Genomic DNA, 12,726 nt, shown 5'->3' with positions numbered 1-12,726 from the left:
AACCTAAATTGGAACGATCATGGAGGTAAGAATTACCTCCATGAGCAAACCAAAGACTGCGATTCATTGGCAGAACACTTAGCAGGTGCAACGGGTCTACTAAAGAGACTGCTTACACCACGCTTCTGTACCCTATTCTGGAGTATTGCTGTGCGGTGTGGGACTGCATGAGGTGGGACTGACGGATGACATCGAAAAAGTACAAAGATAGCTCGTTTTGTATTATCGCGAAGTAGGGGAGATAGTGTCACAGACATGGTACGCGAATTGGAGTGGCAATCATTAAAAAAAAGGCGTTTTTCGTTGCGACGGGATCTTCTCATGAAATTTCAATCACCAGTTTTCTCCTCCGGTTGCGAAAACATTCTGTTGGCACCCACCTACGTAGGGAGAAATGATCATCACGATAAAATAAGAGAAATCAGGGCTCGCACAGAAAAATTTAAGTGCTCGTTTTTCCCGCGTGCCGTTCGAGAGTAGAAAGGTAGAGAGACAGCTTGAAGGTGGTTCATTGAACTCTCTGCCAGGCACTTTATTGTGAATAGCAGAGTAGTCACATAGATGTAGATGAAGAGTAATGGCTCCGGTCAAAGGAAACAATCATAACGACTGAGAGAGCGGTGTGGTGACCACACGCCCCTCCTATTCGCATCTTCAGCTGAGGATGACACTGTAGTTACAATGTCCTGATGAGCCACTTGCGGCCTGAAGACGGAGTGCTTTTTTTGCTACAGTAGGAGTAAAGAAGAAAGCTTGATAGGAAAGCCATAATTAAAGATTTGTTATATATAGAAAAGCCAGTGCCCACTCCAGCTACTTACTACTGTAAAAATAGTAATTGGAGGTTTGGACAGCGAGTTATTGATATACAGTGGGTCAGGAATTTCCATAGTTTTGCGAGAATATTTTTCAGCATTGTCAAATGAAAGGAACATGGCAGTGTTTTTGGTCTCAAATTTTAAAATTTATGGAGGTACAGGGAAGGTGTCCAAATCAATACAGCATAAAGTCACCCCGTTGGTGCTGTTTGAAGGTGTTGTCATAGAGTACACATTTTTAATCAATCCTAAATTCAATGTGAACCTGATGACTGGGCTAGACTTTTGTTGTGAGGTAAATTTTGAATTGTGTTCTTTGAAAACTTACGTCAAAGAAAAGGCAAACATGATACGATTTTTTTGGTAGGAGGAGCCAGGGAAGGGGACCTCTGAATGTCAAAATATGGCCAGGAGTAATGTGATTAATACAAAATATAAATCTATATATGTTGGGGCTTAAAGAGTAGTGGAAAATGGGTGTAGGCATTATTGGAGTGAAACCAAATCTGAAATGGATGAAAGGAAGGTGGATAAATACATGACAGAGCGGTAAATTGCCCTTACATAAAAGCATAAACGGTTTCCTATACTTCAGGGAACTTTACAGTCAGGAAAATGTTTGCACCTGATCTGTATAGAACAATCCTTTTTTTACCTTGCTCTGTTCTCTTCCTCTCTTGCTTTATCTGTAGTGTTTAGTGGATTGTTCTTGTAGGGGACTTTAGGCATCAGAGAATTGTCAAGAAGTAATGGCCAGAGAAATGGCAGAAGAAAAAGTAGCCAGCGGCTGTTACAAAAAGTTTTGAAGGCTACAGGAGGAATATAGAATACCAAAAGTAGAGCCAAGTAAATAACAACGGGAAATTCAATGAATGTAACAATATGAGTTAGAGATGAGATATAATTAAGAAAAAATGAGAATACTGAAAACAATGCTCTGATTTGTTTATTTCTGATTAGCGGTTTTGGTGGTTTATTCAAGGAGGTTCAACAAGTTCAAATGGCTCTGAGCACTATGGGACTTTACATCTATGGTTATCAGTCCCCTAGAACTCAGAACTACTTAAACCTAACTAACCTAAGGACATCACACAACACCCAGTCATCACGAGGCAGAGTTCAACAAGTAAGGAGTTAAAAAGAAAGGCAGCTTTTAACTGAAATAACAGTCAGAAAGTTTGTATATACATGAGAGTGTCAACATGACGAATGTAGGGTAGCACAGACAAGCGATTAAGTTGTAAATAGTCTATATCCAACCTAAGTAAACCAAGACTGTGCAGCATAGAGGACCAGAATAACATTAAGTAGACAGATTGAGCATATCATACTTGGGTAACTAATAGACTGAGCAGCATAAAGCATCAAATAGTTGTACATTGGTTTTTTGTAGTTGGCTATAAGCTTGTCAAAGTGAAACAAAGACTGAACAGCCATGAGCACCAAAGAAGTTTATTTAAATGATGTAAACATATGAAGGTCCATAAATTAAGTAAAGACAAAAAAGAATACTAAGAGAACATGTATGATGGGAGAGTGACCGATGAAGAAGAGATGAGGGAATTAAGAGCAGCAGTCATGAGTCAATGGAAAATGGGTTTTGTAATAACGAGAAGCTTCCAGTGTTTTCCTTACCCTGAGGAAAGGCACACAAAAATTATTTTGCCAAAAAGTAATAACTCTAATAGGAGACTCTTGGTCTACATCAACAATCATTTTTATTGTGCAGTAAGGCCTTCAGGTACTTTGCACACTTTGTGTAAAGCTCACTCAAAATTGAGGAAAAGAGTGAAGAGGTAGCAGCCAGAGCAAACAATAGAAGTATGAGGAACAAGGTAATGTCAACACAGTTGTGAAGTATAGTGGTACCCATCTTGGTCTCACGTGCAGTGGTAGTTCTCAAGTAGAGAATTAGAGTTACTCCTTACAGGTCCTGTCATTTACTGTCTCAACACTAGCACAAGAAAGAGTGTGATGAGGTCTGATTTGATGTGATAGATTGGACAACAAATTAAATGTGAATACAGTGAGTATTTAGCCGTAAAGAAACGGCATGAGTGCAATTTGATTTATCAATATTTAGTTTGGGATAGAGGTATTTTATATGTCAATTGCTAAAGAAGATGAAAGAGCCAGACAAAAAGGCTGTAAGATATAGAAATTTCAAGTGTAAAAAAACTCCATTGAGCAATCGCAAAAATATGAGTAAATGATACTATTGTTTTAAAATTCTTGGAGGTTTTAAAAGCAGTGGGGGCAGAATGAGACATGGTAGTGGTATATCTATACACTATCCACACTCGCTATACACCTCTTCCATGATACGAAAAAATGTTAAAATAGTGAAAGAAAGAGCTGAGGAAGTTTAAGTATGCCTAACTGTATAGAGTATATCTAAAAACAAAGATGATGTGACTTACCAAATGAAAGTTCTGGCAGGTCGACAGACACACAAACAAACACAAACATACACACAAAATTCAAGCTTTCGCAACAAACTGTTGCCTCATCAGGAAAGAGGGAAGGAGAGGGAAAGACGAAAGGATGTGGGTTTTAAGGGAGAGGGTAAGGAGTCATTCCAATCCCGGGAGCGGAAAGACTTACCTTAGGGGGAAAAAAGGACGGGTATACAATCGCACACACACACACATCCATCCACACATATACAGACATAAGCAGACATATGTTTTGTAATAACGAGAAGCTTCCAGTGTTTTCCTTATCCTGAGGAAAGGCACACAAAAATTATTTTGCCAAAAAGTAATAACTCTAATAGGAGACTCTTGGTCTACATCAACAATCATTTTTATTGTGCAGTAAGGCCTTCAGGTACTTTGCACACTTTGTGTAAAGCTCACTCAAAATTGAGTGAGTTTAAGTATGCCTAACAATATAGAGTATATCTAAAAACAAAGATGATGTGACTTACCAAATGAAAGTGCTGGCAGGTCGACAGACACACAAACAAACACAAACATACACACAAAATTCAAGCTTTCGCAACAAACTGTTGCCTCATCAGGAAAGAGGGAAGGAGAGGGAAAGACGAAAGGATGTGGGTTTTAAGGGAGAGGGTAAGGAGCCATTCCAATCCCGTTGTTGTCTGTCTTTGTTTTATGTGTGGATGGATGTGTGTGTGTGTGCGAGTGTATACCTGTCCTTTTTTCCCCCTAAGGTAAGTCTTTCCGCTCCCGGGATTGGAATGACTCCTTACCCTCTCCCTTAAAACCCACATCCTTTCGTCTTTCCCTCTCCTTCCCTCTTTCCTGATGAGGCAACAGTTTGTTGCGAAAGCTTGAATTTTGTGTGTATGTTTGTGTTTGTTTGTGTGTCCGTCGACCTGCCAGCACTTTCATTTGGTAAGTCACATCATCTTTGTTTTTAGATATATTTTTCCTACGTGGAATGATTCCCTCTATTATAACTGTATAGAGTATTTTATTAGAATAATTGTAATTTAAAACACAATGTGACCTGCAAAGCAGATTTCAAGCTATTCCTGATTGATCTCAATTCACTAGTGACAGTAGTGAGCGGTTTCCGCCATTGTCGATAAATGTTGGCCAAGATAATGCAAGCCATCAATAACATGTGAAGTAACATTTGGAAGATTTAGAACGCTGCCCGATGGATATAAACGGTGTCCTAACCAAATATACTGCATATTCCACAGCAATGGACACCTGTTGTTTCGGAATGTATGCACAGGTCCAAGATTATGTAAAAAGTCAGAGGCAAAGTAGGGCCTGATAATGTTATGGATTGTAATAGCAGAGAGGTAAAATTCTGCCAGATATCATTCAGCAATCATTTCACTGGGAGCTATCAATGGAAGGCATTCTAATATCAAAATATTTAAAAACTCTTAAAGGTAAGGTTATGATGTCATTGTCAACACCATGAAGTATCAGTGGGGAGGATGCATCATTGTTCGAGGAGAGCATGGCTGAAGCCTGAAGCAAACAGATATATATTGAGAGATTCTCCACAGTTATGGCAAAATATGCTTTGTCTTGGTGCCTAGTGCTTAAATAATGTACTTGTGAGACAAATCATGTAGGAGGTGAATGTGTTTGGGAATTGTAAGTATTTTTGATTGTTGAAAAATTCGCAGAATTAAATGATGTCAGACAATGCACAAAGCTTATGCCAACATATACTTCAATAGAGGTAGGTAAGTTGATAGTTTTGTTGTTACGATGTTCACTGCCTCCGTTTAGTGAATTTATGATTGTGATGACCATCTGATTGTGCCAGTGAGAGACTTATGTTGTTTCGTGTATCCTAAACTATTCTGGTGGTGTGTTACCAAAACCAACATGGTACGTACAGTTTTCAAGCAGAGTAGAATTATAGGATATTATTATTGCCCATTCTGGTGCAAGAAATTTGCTCTTGCATACTGGTAGTGTAGGGCCAAGAGGCAAAAGTTATGATCATGGGTGCACTGTGAATTCTGACCAAAGCAGATGGAACTTTGTGCCACTGCTGTAATGAATGTATACAAAATTGGAGGATGAGAACTTTTAACATTGCAGTGCATCAGCAATCGTGAATAATTTAATGATTGTAAAGGATCCGCCTTGATTGCAAATAAAAACTGGATGTTGACCTAGCTTTCATCGTGGATAACCACATCTTCTTCAGAACACTAAAGCTACAAACTGCCAAAAGAGGCGTGGTCCAATAATGTAATGGGCAAATAATGTAACGAGCTTAATATACATGTGTGAAAAGACTAGCACTAATCACTTTGACCCCTGTAAGTCAATAGATAATAAGGGCGATGAAAGCTATGTTGTATGTCCTTTCACGCATGTATATTAAGCCCATTACATTATTTTACATTTCATGTCAACAGCTATTAGAACATAAAGGTAATTTGTCTGTTCCATGCTATATGTGTTCACAGACCTCACTTGATTAAGCTTCATGGTTCAGTACCTCAAGTGCCTAGTTTTAAGAAACTAATTAAGCTTTAGGTTCTTTTTACACTATTTTGGTACACATCCGCTAGCACTATTCAAAATGGCGTCTGTCAGTCATTAGATATTAAGGGTGATGAAGGTGACGTTGTAAATCCTTTCACGCAATTACATTAAGCCTGTCATACTAATTTGACCCTTTTCTGGTCAATAGCGCTTAGAATTTAATATAGTAACTTTACACGCTTATCCAAACATAGTCATCAAATACTATCACCGACCCCAAGTAATTGGAAAATGGGTTATTCATCCCCCATATTTTTAGCCTGCTTCTAGCTGATAGTATTTTGCCTGTCCTGCATGCATGTGTTTTGACCATCCGTGGAATTTGCTATCCCACATATATAGTTTCAGCCTATCCACATTCTATAGTTCTATAAAATCATCCTCAAGCGAGGACATTATACATACACACGCATTAGCTTCCTGTGCCTTTGATCTGGTCATCGGATCACTTTTGTAACACATTTTATGCCAATCACATGGAAGAAGGTGATTTCTCAATTTGCGCATGCGCGTTCCTTTTTGACATTCTCACAGCCTAGCTGCCAGCGCCACCTCAGTTTACCTGGGAGCCCGCGGCCCACTGAACGTTGGCTGGGGTGAGGAAGCACCCTTATGACGTTTGAGCTAAGTACAGCTATTGACATGGTACACATGTACTGTTTATTTTACATTTTATGTGAGTCATTTGCCCTTTTGGGTGTTCTGTATTAATGTTGGACCATACCTCTTTAGGCAGTTTGTCGTTTTAGTGATCCGAAGAAGGCGTGGTTATCCGCACCGAAATCTAGATCAACATCCAGTTTATATTTGCAATTGAGGCGAATTCTTTATAATCATTAAAATTGGAGGACACTGAGCCTCAACAGTGTATTAAACTTTTACCAGATTTGTCTGTGAATAAATCACAAGTGTAATATCTTCCTCAGAATATTATTTATATAGCATATTTGTTCTTAGAATTCATAGGTTGGTGTACAGTGTGATGTCACCTATCCTGTGGGCGAGATCAGGCGGATTTGACAGGTTTGGATGGTGCATTTGTGCCTCAGCAATGCAGAACCACAAACGTAAGCCTGCTATGCACTACACTCATACACCCCTATTAGACTATAGCTTCCAGATACAGGAAGAGTATATGTGATACATTGTTGGTAAGAGTTTGGATCATTATTATTTTCTGTTGCAATGTTCCAATGTGTTTTATTTTGTTTGAAATGAGAAAAGGTAACAAATCAAATTCACATAAAATACAAGAGGGAAGAATGAATATATTACAACCTCAATCAACAGAACTTCTTATCCCATCCAAATCATCCACTCAAAACGTTTACCTTTTTCCTAAGCTCCACAGAGCCAATCAGCCTCACTGTTTCATAGTTGCTGGCCTCAAAGCACCCACCGAATGTATATCTGCCTTAGTTGATCAACATCTTCAACCTATAGTCAGCGACTCCTCTTCCGTGGTAAAGACACCAACCATTTCATCAATCGACTGAACTCTATACCCACCCCTCTACCACTACACACTTTGTTTGTCACTTTTGATACCAGATCTCTCTATACCGGCATTTCTGACGTATATGATCTGTTTGCTGTTGAACCTTACCCCAACCAGTGCCCACCTGATTCCAAACCTATAACATCCTTTCTGCTCACCATAATTAACTTTATATTTATGAACAACTACATTGCTTTAAGGGCAGACATACAAACAGATCAGGGGCATGCCCATGTAAATCAGGATGGCTCTCACCTTTGCCAACCTTTTCATGGGCCACTTGGAGGGTACTTTCCTGGTATCCATTAGCCTTCACACTCCAGTTTGGTTTAGATACATTGATGATAGGTTCATCATTTGGGCCCATGGTGATGCTGACTAGTGAAAATTTTTGGAATCTGTAAATACATTCTCCCAGTTGAAATTCCCATGATCCTATTTCGAATCCCATGCCACTTTCCTTAATGTTTGACATTATCCTCACTGCATGTCAGCTAAACACTTCTGTTCAGATTAAGCTTACTAACAAACTTACATTTTGACAGTTGCCATCCTTAATATATCAAAAGTTCCCTCCCATACAGCCTTAGTACTTGAAGCAAATGTATTTGTTCAGATGCAGACTCTTTACAGCAATATACCACCATTCTCATCTCAGCCTTCACTGTACACAATTACCCCACCAGCCTAGCTCAAAAGCTGATTTCCCTGGCCATTGCATCCAGCTGTAGTACTGCTGGTTCCTCCAAAAAACAACTGAGGAGTTGAGGAGTGTACTTCTTGTCACTCAATACTCTCCTGGTCTTGGATGTATTGATCAGCTACTTTCTAGTTTTACAAGACCATAATAACTCTGTGTTCCTTCATTAAAAACAAAGATGATGTGACTTACCATACGAAAGCGCTGATAGGTCGATAGAAACACAATCAAACACATACATACACACAAAATTCTAGTTTTCGCAACCAATGGTTGCTTCGTCAGGAAAGAGGGAAGAAGAGGGAAAGACGAAAGGATGTGGGTTTTAAGGGAGAGGGTAAGGAGTCATTCCAATCCCGGGAGCGGAAAGACTTACCTTAGGGAGAAAAAAGGACAGGTATACACTCACACACACTCACATATCCATCCGCACATACACAGACACAAGCAGACATTTGTAAAGCCAAAGAGTTTGGGCAGAGATGTCAGTCGAGGCGGAAGTGCAGAGGCAAAGATGTTGTTGAATGACGGGTGAGGTATGAGTGGCGGCAACTTGAAATTAGCCTCGACTGACATCTCTGCCCAAACTCTTTGCCTTTAGAAATGTCTGCTTGTGTCTGTGTATGTGCGGATGGATATGTGCGAGTGTATACCTGTCCTTTTTTCCCCCTAAGGTAAGTCTTTCCGCTCCCGGGATTGGAATGACTCCTTACCCTCTCCCTTAAAACCCACATCCTTTCGTCTTTCCCTCTCCTTCCCTCTTTCCTGACGAAGCAACCATTGGTTGCAAAAGCTAGAATTTTGTTTGTGTTTCTATCGACCTGCCAGCGCTTTCGTATGGTAAGTCACATCATCTTTGTTTTTAAATATATATTTTTCCCGTGTGGAATGTTCCCCTCTATTATATATATATATATATAAAAAGCAAAGATGTGTGACTTACCATACGAAGCACTGGCAGGTCGACAGAAACACAAACAAACACATACATACACACAAAATTCTAGCTTTCGCAACCAATGGTTGCTTCGTCAGGAAAGAGGGAAGGAGAGGGAAAGACGAAAGGATGTGGGTTTTAAGGGAGAGGGTAAGGAGTCATTCCAATCCCGGGAGCGGAAAGACTTACCTTAGGGGGAAAAAAAGAGGACAGGTATACACTCGCACACACACCCATATCCAACCACACATACACAGACACAAGCCAACATTTGTAAAGGCAAAGAGTTTGGGCCTTTGTTTTTAAATATATTTTTAAATATATTTTTAAATATATATTTTAAATATATTTGTTTTTAAATATATTTAAATATATTTGTTTCCCGCGTGGAATGTTTCCCTATTTATATATATATATATATATATATATATATATATATATATATATATATATATATGTGTGTGTGTGTGTGTGTGTGTGTGTGTGTGTGTGTGTGTGTGTGTGTGTGCGTGTGTGTAAGTACAATCTAACTTCTGAACCATTTCAGTGCAGTAATGTGTTCATTGTAAATAAGTATTATAGTAGTTGTATTACATGTTTATTACCTTATAAATAAATAAATAAATAAACTTTTTTATTTTAAATTCAATGCATTAGTATTTGTAAAATGACTCTTTCATATAGTGTTCATTAAAAAATGATGATCATTCTGCTTGGGACCTGTGGATTGGTACATTAGCTTATTTGCTTTATTTGTAAATATTTGTCATGTATTTTTGTTTTTCTGACATGTTCTACATCCTGGAGGACCTCCTCATTACAGATCAATTGGAATGAAAGTCAATCTAATCTAATCTAATCTTCACCCATTTTCCTACCCTATGGCCCCTACCCCTGTGACTATCTCTACTGTAAGTCTTGCCCTGTGCACCTTTCTACCACCACCTAAACCAGCCCTGCAATGGGGAAAGCATATTCTACCAAAGGGAGAGCAACTTGTGGAATCACATGTTATGTACCAGCTGTTATGTAAAAATTGTTTGGCCTTCTACATTGGTGTAGCTACAATCAAGTTACCAATTAGGATGAATGGGCATAGACAGAAGGTGAATATCGGCAACATACAATATCATGTTCCACCATGACAATAGTGACCTCAGCACCTATTTCACCAAGTGTGCCATCTGGAGTCTCTCCCTTTCTAGATCTTCTCAAAACTATATGTGTGGGAATGGTGGGACAACATGTCCCTGATCCTCACCATCAATCTTGTCTTAATTTACATTAACATTAATTTCCTTGCTCTCAGCATCTCTTTTCAGTAACTATTCATTTCTTTGCTGCTTATTCCACATGGGAAAAATATATTTAAAAATGCTGTGACTTACCAAATGATAAAGCGCTGGTAGATAGACACAATAAAAAAACACACAAACACACACACAAATTTCAAGCTTTCGCAACCCACGGTTGCTTCATCAGGAAAGAGGGAAGGAGAGGGAAAGACGAAAGGATGTGGGTTTTAAGGGAGAGGTTAAGGAGTCATTCCAGTCCCGGGAGCAGAAAGCGGAAAGACTTACCTTAGGGGGAAAAAGAGACAGGTATACACTTGCACACACACACACACATATATATATATATATATATACAGGGTGTTACAAAAAGGTACGGCCAAACTTTCAGGAAACATTACTCACACACAAAGAAAGAAAATATGTTATGTGGACTTGTGTCCGGAAACGCTTACTTTCCATGTTAGAGCTCATTTTATTACTTCTATTCAAATCACATGAATCATGGAATGGAAACACACAGCAACAGAACGTACCAGCGTGACTTCAAACACTTTGTTACAGGAAATGTTCAAAATGTCCTCCGTTAGCGAGGATACATGCATCCACCCTCCGTCGCATGGAATCCCTGATGCACTGATGCAGCCCTGGAGAATGGCGTATTGTATCACAGCCGTCCACAATACGGGCACGAAGAGTCTCTACATTTGGTACCGGGGTTGCATAGACAAGAGCTTTCAAATGCTCCCATAAATGAAAGTCAAGAGGGTTGAGGTCAGGAGAGCGTGGAGGCCATGGAATTGGTCCGCCTCTACAAATCCATCGGTCACCGAATCTGTTGTTGAGAAGCGTAGGAACACTTCGACTGAAATGTGCAGGAGCTCCACCGTGCATGAACCACATGTTGTGTCGTACTTGTAAAGGCACATGTTCTAGCAGGACAGGTAGAGTATCCCGTACGAAATCATGGCGGTGAATCGAGGAAGTACAGTACATACTGGCGAAACTAAAAGGAGCTCTAACATGGAAATTAAGCATTTCCGGACACATGTCCACATAACATCTTTTCTTTGTTTGTGTGTGAGGAATGTTTCCTGAAAGTTTGGCCTTACCTTTTTGTAACGCCCTGTATATATAAAATATTGAACTTAAATTTGTTGACTTGGGTTTTATTGGGGAAGCCTACCAAAAATGAAACCTGCTGAATAGATTAAATTTTTCTTGTAATGCTTCATGGTGTGTTATCTAAATGGAAATCATTTTTTATTGAATGAATGTTCCAGTTTCTTCTCAGTGAGTCAATATTGTCAAAACACATACTATGATGGAATATATGTACACAGAAGGCATATTTTGAGTTCCAAGACACCTGAAAATAGGCTCCACAAAGTTCACAGACTACTGGGCTAAGAATATCTTTGGTGAGGGCACAGAGTTGGCTCAAAATATAATTCCATGGGGGATAATCGAGTGAAAGTAAGCAAAGTAAACGAGTCTTGCATAATTTTTTGTCCATGATCTCTGTCTTGGTTATAACTTATCTTCCATCTTCAGGCTCTCAGGTTTTCAAATCTTGTCTGGTGCCATCCTCAGCAATCAGTCTTTCCTTCTTATCCCATCCAGTAAGGCTCCCCTGATCCAGGGTTCAGGGGACTTTTCCACCGCTCTCCCAAAATTCTTAAACCTCGCCAATCCTTTTCCTTCATCCCTCTTCCTTCCCCTTGAACCCTTCTGCCAGGAGGAGGAGCCACGGGCTCTGAAAGCTTACACATTTCCTTAACTTTTGTATGTTTTTTCTCCTGCCACCACTTTTCAGTGGATTTTTTTATCCATCCAATTATATAATATTTTCAAAGAATGATTGTTTTTGTTGATTCATTAAAGAGAAAGTTCTCAACCACTGAGAAGCAGTCCTGTACAGAACAGGAGTGTGCCACAAGGAAATCTTTGAACTTAAATTTGTTGACTTGAATTTTATTGCCACCCCCCCCCCCCTCCCCGCCCCCAGATCTGTTGGAAGCCTTCCAAAAATGAAACCTGCTGAATAGATTAAATTTTTCTTCTAATGCTTCATGGAGTGTTATCTAAATGGAAATCATTTTTTATTGAATGAATGTTCCAGTTTCTTCTCAGTGAGTCAGTATTGTCAAAACACATACTATGATGGAATATATGTACACAGAAGGCATATTTTGAATTCCAAGACACCTGAGAATAGCCTCCACAAAGTTCACAGACTGCTGGGTTAAGAATATCTTTGGTGAGGGCACAGAGTTGGCTCAAAATATAATTCCATGGGGGATAATAGTGTGAAAGTAAGCAAAGTAAACGAGTCTTTGTGTTTCATTGTTGGAGACAATGGAAATTATTCTTGTAATGAAGATAGCACCATTCAGTTTCTACCCTAGATCATGAACCAATACTCCAAGAAATCTTTTTATCTACCCTCAATCTTAAGAATTTGAAATGGTTGATTTCACTGACAGACTG

This window comes from Schistocerca americana, chromosome 1 (genome assembly GCF_021461395.2).
Source record: "Schistocerca americana isolate TAMUIC-IGC-003095 chromosome 1, iqSchAmer2.1, whole genome shotgun sequence".
Taxonomy (NCBI): domain Eukaryota; kingdom Metazoa; phylum Arthropoda; class Insecta; order Orthoptera; family Acrididae; genus Schistocerca; species Schistocerca americana.
Note: the sequence above shows the minus strand (reverse complement) of the source record.